General features: G+C 40.2%; 1 pseudogene; it reads right to left on the reverse strand.

The window, feature by feature from the left end:
- Positions 1-1,873: 1,873 nt before the first annotated feature.
- Positions 1,874-2,345, reverse strand: LOC110585774 (annotated as a pseudogene).
- Positions 2,346-7,467: the final 5,122 nt, after the last annotated feature.

The raw sequence follows: 7,467 nt of genomic DNA on the forward strand, positions 1-7,467 counted from the left end.
GCACTGAATAAAAATGAACTGAGGTAAATAGGGTTTCATGTGAGGTTTTATGTTTATGTGGCTATAGGTTAGGCTGTGTTTATTGTTTGTTATGGATATCAGAGGATAAAATTTCCTCTGGTATTTTTGTTTTTATCTCTTCTATTGTCTTTGAGCTTCTCTGGAGCCTTTTTCTTAAGTTAGGTCTGAGACATGCAGTTCTTTTAGTTGTGTCCCCCTGTTATTATACAGGAGCCCTACTGATATGGGTGTGAGTTGTGAAGAGAGGTAAGTGTTCTATAGTCCTATGATTAAGCCTCAATCTTTTAATGAGCCTGTGATCCTGGGCTGTGACCCCCACAAGTGCTTTTCAATTGTTTCCCTCTTAGGTGAGACAGGAAGGCTAGAGGAGGCTGGAGTTGGGTATTTCCCTTCCCCCAGGTCAGTTAAGCTCTGGTAAAAACAGTTTCTGTTCATCTGGTAAAACAGATGAACGGAATGCTCTGAATGTATTTCAGAATGGCTGTTTTCCCCACCCCCTGCCAGAAGCATGAGGGGATTTTTCTCTGTCTCTAACTGTGAGAACTTGGTAGCTCTTTTGAAGATAAAGCTCAGATAAGCATGGGCAACCTCGAAAGACTGGCCTTCTTGGAGTTTTTAACTCAAACTTGTCCACACCAAATTCCAGCAAACCATCAATTACAGTTTAGGTTTTCCTACCCTGGTACTTGTTCCTGTGGAGTTCCTTAATCCTATAAGTTGTGATTGTCTTTATCTGCTTCTCTGTCTCGCAAATTTGAGTGTGGGGGGGTGGGGGCCGCGCAGCACTTGTGATCTTGAAACTCTGATGCATCTAAGAACAGTTGCTAATTTTCAGTTTGCTCATCTTTTTTTCTTGTGGTGAGGTTGGCAATGATGACTTTCAAGCTCCTTACACGGCAGACTGAAAACTAACAGTGTTTTTGAAGAGCAAAAGTTTTTAATTCTTAAGAAGTCAAATTTATTGATTTTTTTCTTTTTATAGTGTCTGCTTTTTGTGTCATGTTTAAAATCCTTGCCAAACCCAAGTTCACTAAGATTTTCTCCTAGAAGTTTTATAGTTTTATCTCTTACATATAGATCTACAATCCATTTTGAGTTATATTTTGCATATGGTGTAAGGTAAGGTCAAAGGCTTAATTTTTTGCATATTCAGTTATTGAGAAGATTTCTTGTAAAGATTTCTTTCTTGAAAACATTATCCTTCCTCGTTTAAGTGTCTCAGCATCTTTGGCAAAAGACATATGTGTGTGTCTAGAGATTCTATTCTCTTCCTTTGATCTCTTTGTCTCTATGCCTGGACTACAGTTTTGATTCTGGAGCTTTATAATAAGTCTTTAAATGGTGTAATTAATGTTAGTTATCCAAAATTCAACATTCTTTTTCAAATTTGTTTTGGGTAGTCTAAGTCCTTTCCATTTCTATATAAATTTTAGAATCCCTTTGTCAAATTTTATTAAAAAGTCTGCTGATATTTTTATTGGTATTGCAATAAATTTATAGATCAACTGGGGGGGGAGTTTATACTTTAGAAATAGTGAGTCTTCTGAAACATGAACATAGTATATCTCTCAGTTTATTTAGGTCTTAGTTTTTCCCAGCAATCGAAGATTTCAATGTACAAGACTTACACATCTTTTGTCAAAGTTATTCATAAATATTCAATAATTTCAATACTATTTTAACAATGCATTTAAAAATTAAACTTCTAAGTGTTTGTTCCTAATATGAAGACATATGAGTAAATTTTGATTTTGATAGTGTCCTGCGACTATGCTAACTTACTCATTAGTTCTTTTTTTTTTTGTAGTTTTATATTTTTATTAGCACATATACAATGTGCACATAATACTGTCTATTCATTTTCTTTGATGTGCAGCCTCAAAGATTGGTGACTCTCATGGCCATCTGGGATGCTCTTTCCACAATGGCTCTGTGGTTCTTGGAGGAGACATTGTGAGCAATCTCTGCACAGTAAGATTTGTTGCACATCAGCAGCACCTCAAGCTCCTTGATGTTGCAGACTAGAAACTTCTGGAAGCCACTGGGCCGCATGTGCTTTGCTTTCTTGTTTCTCCCATAACCAATGTTGGGCATCAAGATCTGGCTCTTTTTCTGCACAGCCTATTGTCAATGCCTCTGATTTCCAATAGTTGCACTTAATTTTGACATAACGGTCTGACTGGTACCAGATGAACTTCTTGGTCCCCTTTTTAACTATCTTGGGCTTCATCGGAAGTCTGAGGGCAGCCATGATGCTGAGTAGAGATGGCTGCCACCTCTGCAGGCAGTACCAAGGAAGAGCTAAACTTACTCATTAGTTCTAAAAGTTCTTCTGTACATTCCATGAAACTTTCTACATAGGTAATCAGTGTTTTTGAATGAAGACCATTTTATCCTTCTTCTCCATAACATATAAGTGACTTCAAAAATCTTAACTTAGAGTACTGGCTAGAATCTCCAGCACAATGTTGAATAGAAGTGAGAGTAAATATCCTTGCACTAAACACTAAGATTAGTGAAAAGTATTCAGTATTCAGTCTTGCACCCTTAAGTAGGGTGTCAGCTATACGTTTTTTAATAGATGCTCTTTATCAGATTGAAAAGGTCCCTTCTTTCTCCTAATTTGCTGAAGAGTTTATATTGGGAATATATGGTGGGTTTTGTCAAATGCTTTTTCTGCATACATGAGAATATCCTATGGTTGCTCTATTTTAGTCTTTTTCATTGATTTTGAAATTCCAACCACCCTTGCATTCCTAGGATGAACTCCACTTGTTCATAGTGTACTATCTTCCTACACATTGTTAGATTCAATTTATTGAAATTTTGATAGTTCATGAAAGATAATTTTCAGTTTTGTCTTCTTTTCATGTCTTTCTTTCTGGTTTTGGTACCAGTATAATGCTGTCTCACATAATAAGTTTGCAAGTGTTCCTTCCTCTTCAATTTTCTGATAAAGTGTGTGTAGAATTAACATTATTTCTTTCCTTAAATGTTTACTAGAATTCACTAGTAAAGACTTTTGAGTCTGGAGTTTTCTTCTTGAAAAGGCTTTTCGCTACAAAGTCTATTTTAAAAAACAGATATACGGCTATTCAGATTGTCTGTTTCTTCTTGAGTAAGCTTTAGTGGTTTGTATTTTACAAGGAATTTGTCTAAGTTGTCAAATTTATTGGCATAAAATTATTTGTAATATTCTCTTTCTATTCTTTTAGTATATACAAAATAGTGCTATTCCCTCTGTCATTTCTGACATTGTTGATCTGTGTCTTTTCTATTTCCTGATCAGACTCTTCTATATAAATGAGCCAAAGATAACTTCTGTACATTAACCCTATATTGTTTCTTTAAAGCAGGCTGGGACCTGTTAGCTCAGGTGCCAAAGTCAAATTTTACACATCTGGTTGTTTTAAATATAGCCCAAATGAACAGATTTTTAGCTTTTAGAGCCTTCTACTTTGCATACCCCAGGATACAGCACCCAACATCTGCTAGCCACAGATAAAATACCCCTGGAAATCTCTGATCCAAATACCCTCCATTGTGCTGCTGAGCGACACCCTGTGGACACATAAGTCCTCTCTTCACTTCTCCCCTCCTCAGGAATTCTCTTGCCCTCCCCCCTTCTGGCACGTGGTCCCTGTATAGAAGACTCTGGATGGCCTCATGCAATAAGGGAATTCCCCATATGCCACCCAGTGTTGCCCAAATAGAGCTCATTGTGTGCTATTGCTACTTCATGGTCATTTCTTTTTTCTTATTTAGCCCCTAAATCTCTTGAACTCAATATAATTGGTGATAAAAAAAAAAAAAAGGCGGGGGGGGGTAGAATTTTGGAAATGATGAAGAAATTGATATGGGGTCCATCCAGTCAGTGGGACAATCAAATGGCAAAATGATCATGGACAGCCTTAGTGGTTGGGACTCAAATTTTGGAACACTGCCACATCATTTTGGTGTGGCATTGCTCTGTGTCATATTGTACTCTATATTTTTTGTAGTCTCTCCCAGTGCCTCATCAGCTTGGACAAATGGTGCCACCAGTATTTGAGTGAACTCATGCCATTGGAACAGACTTCTGAGCCCAGAGGCCCAGAGCAGCCCCAAGAGGGAGGTCAGTCCACCCACCTGGTCTTCCACTAGGCAAGCACTGGACAATATAAGACTTTCGGGTCTGAATAGTAAAAAAGCCAGAACACAGCCTCTGGAGAAAAGGTGGGCTAATTCCAACTCCATAACAGGCTATAACAAGAGGGACTCCCCACAGTGGACTGGTGATTTAGTGAATGCCTGAGATGGGAGAGGGGCAGGTAAAAGTGATGAGGCCAAAATGTCAGGCTGGGCTGGTCTCCTTAGCAGTGTTGGGAAGTGCCTTTGTAAAGAGCTAGCATGCCTCTGCTGCTTGGATCTGCAGTAGCCAACAGTTGGGCTGAGCTGGCTAAAGCATTACTTAATGTGACTAAAAATGCAAGGAAGTTTATATTCCTGCCCCTCCCAGGACTCCAAAGGAGGTGGTTGTCCTAGGTGCTCCAAACCTTGGGAGGAGACACTTGTTGGGCTCTGTTTGCCACTGCTTCTCACGAGACACTGTCTCTTCAGAATGCCACTGGGGAGTAGGCAGGAGCTGGAACTCCTAGGGAGATGACCTAAGGGAGGGTTCCCGGGAAGATGACTGGTGCCCTCTAGAGGAAAAGGCCGCACAATACCACCACGATAGTCAAAAAGAGGTCTGCTTCTAAAGAAACAATAAACTATCCGGGAAGGATTAGGGCAGTTAGTGGAGATGTTGGCATCTCAGAGTTAAGTACTCCTCATTCTGGTATTCCTGATAAGGGCTGGCTTTTGCCTCATGACCCTAAAGCAAAGCCTGCCAGTCAGTGGGCTTTGCCAATGCATATAGCTTTCCCTGTATTTTAAAAAATTACCTCCTTCTTAAATTTTAAAAGATGACTGACTACCCAACTACAGTATTTATACATGCATATTTGCATGGTGTCAAAACTATTTTTTCAAAGGAGAGGATTATGGTTAGCCAGGAGAGTAATTAGCTGGTAGAGAGGAAGTTAGAGTATAATGATAGGCAAGAGGCATACAGAAGGCTTCTAGAGTGCTGGCAATGTTCTATTTATTGATCTGGACAAAAATTCATTCAGCTGAACATTTGTGTTTCATACTTCCTTTTTTCTGTACATGTGTTATTTATTTTCCACAATAAGAAAGTTTAAAGGAAAAAATATGAACTAAGACTCACTGGATATTTGAAGAAAACCCTTGATGTGAAAGTAAAAAACCCAAATAAAGAAAGAGAAAAACAGATTCCAGAGGAAAGACAGAAATTCAGGAAATGAAAGAACTTAAAAAGAAAAAGTTAACTTTGCCAAAGAGATTCTTTTAAAAATTACATCCTTAAGCAAAAAGAAAATGTAATTAAAAATGAAATAGAGAGGGCAGAGCAAGATGGCGGAGGAGTAGGAGACCTGGATTTCGTCTCCTCTCAGGAATTCAGCTGGATAGGGATCAAACCATTCTGAACACCTACAAACTCAACAGGAGATCGAAGAAAAGAAGAGCAACAACTCTCATCAGAAAAGCGACCACTTTCTGGAAGGTAGGACGTGCGGAGAAGTGAATCCGAGGCGATATTCAGGAGGATAGATGGCGGGGGAGGGGCCTCCGTCGGCCGCTTCTGGCAAGTGATAGAACCATGGAGCACAAAATCAGAACTTTTAAAAGTAGGCTCCGCTGAGGGACGTCACTCTGGTGGCTAAGCGGGGGGTGGAAACCTCCAGGACAGTGTGGTCTCAGGACCCTTGGGGTCACAGAAAGACCGGGGGTGCCTGAGTGTGGCAGAGCTCCCAGGTAACGGAGCAGGGAAGCCGGCTGCAGAGGCGGAGCCCAGGCGCGGGCTCTCAGCTCAGGTTTGTCGTACACCGTGATCCACGGCACAGTCAGGCCACTGCTCCTCCAGCAGGGACCCAACAAGCGGCAGATCCGGGGAGACTCACCTTCCTCCCCCGGGAGGAGCCACGCGGGAGCGCACCACAGGGATCTGCTGGGTTTGGAGACTCCACCCGGGGTTGGGTGCCAGAGATAGAAACGCGCAGTCACAGGCCGGGTGAGCACGGAGTGCGGCCGGAGACCGGGGAGACAGGAGTGACTGACGGCTTTTCTCTGGGGGCTCACTGAGGAGCGGGGCCCCGAGTTCTCAGCTCCTCCGGGGCAGAGATTGGGAGGCTGCCATTTTCACTCTCTGCCTCCAAAGCTGTAGGGAAAGCTCGCAGGGAACAAAAGCCCCGGAGAGCACACCCGAGCAGATTACTTAGCCGGGAGGGCGCAAGGGCGGGGCAATTCCGCCTCCAGCAAAGACATTTGGGAACCACGGCAACAGGCCCCTCCCCAGAAGATCAGTGAGAACAGCCAGCCAAGACCAAGTTTACCGATCAATGAGAACGGCAGAACTCCAGTGCTAGGGGAATACTGCACATAGAATTCATGGCTTTTTTACCATGATTCTTTAGTCTTTCAAAGTTAATTTTTTTTAACTGTCTTTTTTCTTTTTTTTCTTTTTTTTTTCTTTTGGATTTTTCTTTTTCCCTTTTTCAACCAACATCTTATCAATCCCTTTTTTTAAAAAACATTTTTATTTTTCACTTTTAGAGTCATATTCTATCCCTTCATAGTAGTTACCCGTATTTTTGGCATATATATATAAGTTGTTCTCTCTTTAAAATTTTGAGATAGTTTCTTCTAACAGATTAAAATATAGCCTAAATCTCTAGTATATGGTTTTTTCTACTCCCCTGCCTGATCACATTCTCTCCCTTTTTTTTCTTTTTTCTTTTTTTAAAACCTCTTCTTTCTTTTTTCAAACAACTTCTTATCAATTCCTTTTATAAAATTTTTTATAATTTCCATCTTTACAGTCATATTCCATCCCTTCATCATATCAACCCTTATTTTTGTCCATATATAAGTTTTTCTTTCTTTAAAATTTTGGGAGGCACTTTCTTCTAAAAGACCAAAATACACCCCAAATCTAGTGTGTGGCACTGATCTATATACCAGCCTGATCATATTTGATCACATTCTGGTTTTTGTTGTTGTTGTTGTTTTGTTTTGTTTGTTTTTGTTTGTTTTTATCTTTATCTTTTTCTTTTTCTTTTTTTTCTTTTTCTTTTTTTTCTTTTTCTTTTTTCTCTCTTTCCCTTTCTTTTTCCACTGCTTCAGGTCTTTTCTGATTTGTTTAGAGTATATTTTCTGGGGACGTTGTTACTCTGCTAGCATTTTGTTCTCTCATTAATCTATTCTCCTCTGCACAAAATGACAAGACGGAAAAAATCACCTCAACAAAAAGAACAAGAGGTAGTACCGACTGCCAGGGACCTACTCAATACGGACATTAGTACGATGTCAGATCTAGAGTTCAGAATCATCACTTTAAAGATA

This window comes from Neomonachus schauinslandi, unplaced genomic scaffold (genome assembly GCF_002201575.2).
Source record: "Neomonachus schauinslandi unplaced genomic scaffold, ASM220157v2 HiC_scaffold_1313, whole genome shotgun sequence".
Lineage (NCBI taxonomy): Eukaryota > Metazoa > Chordata > Mammalia > Carnivora > Phocidae > Neomonachus > Neomonachus schauinslandi.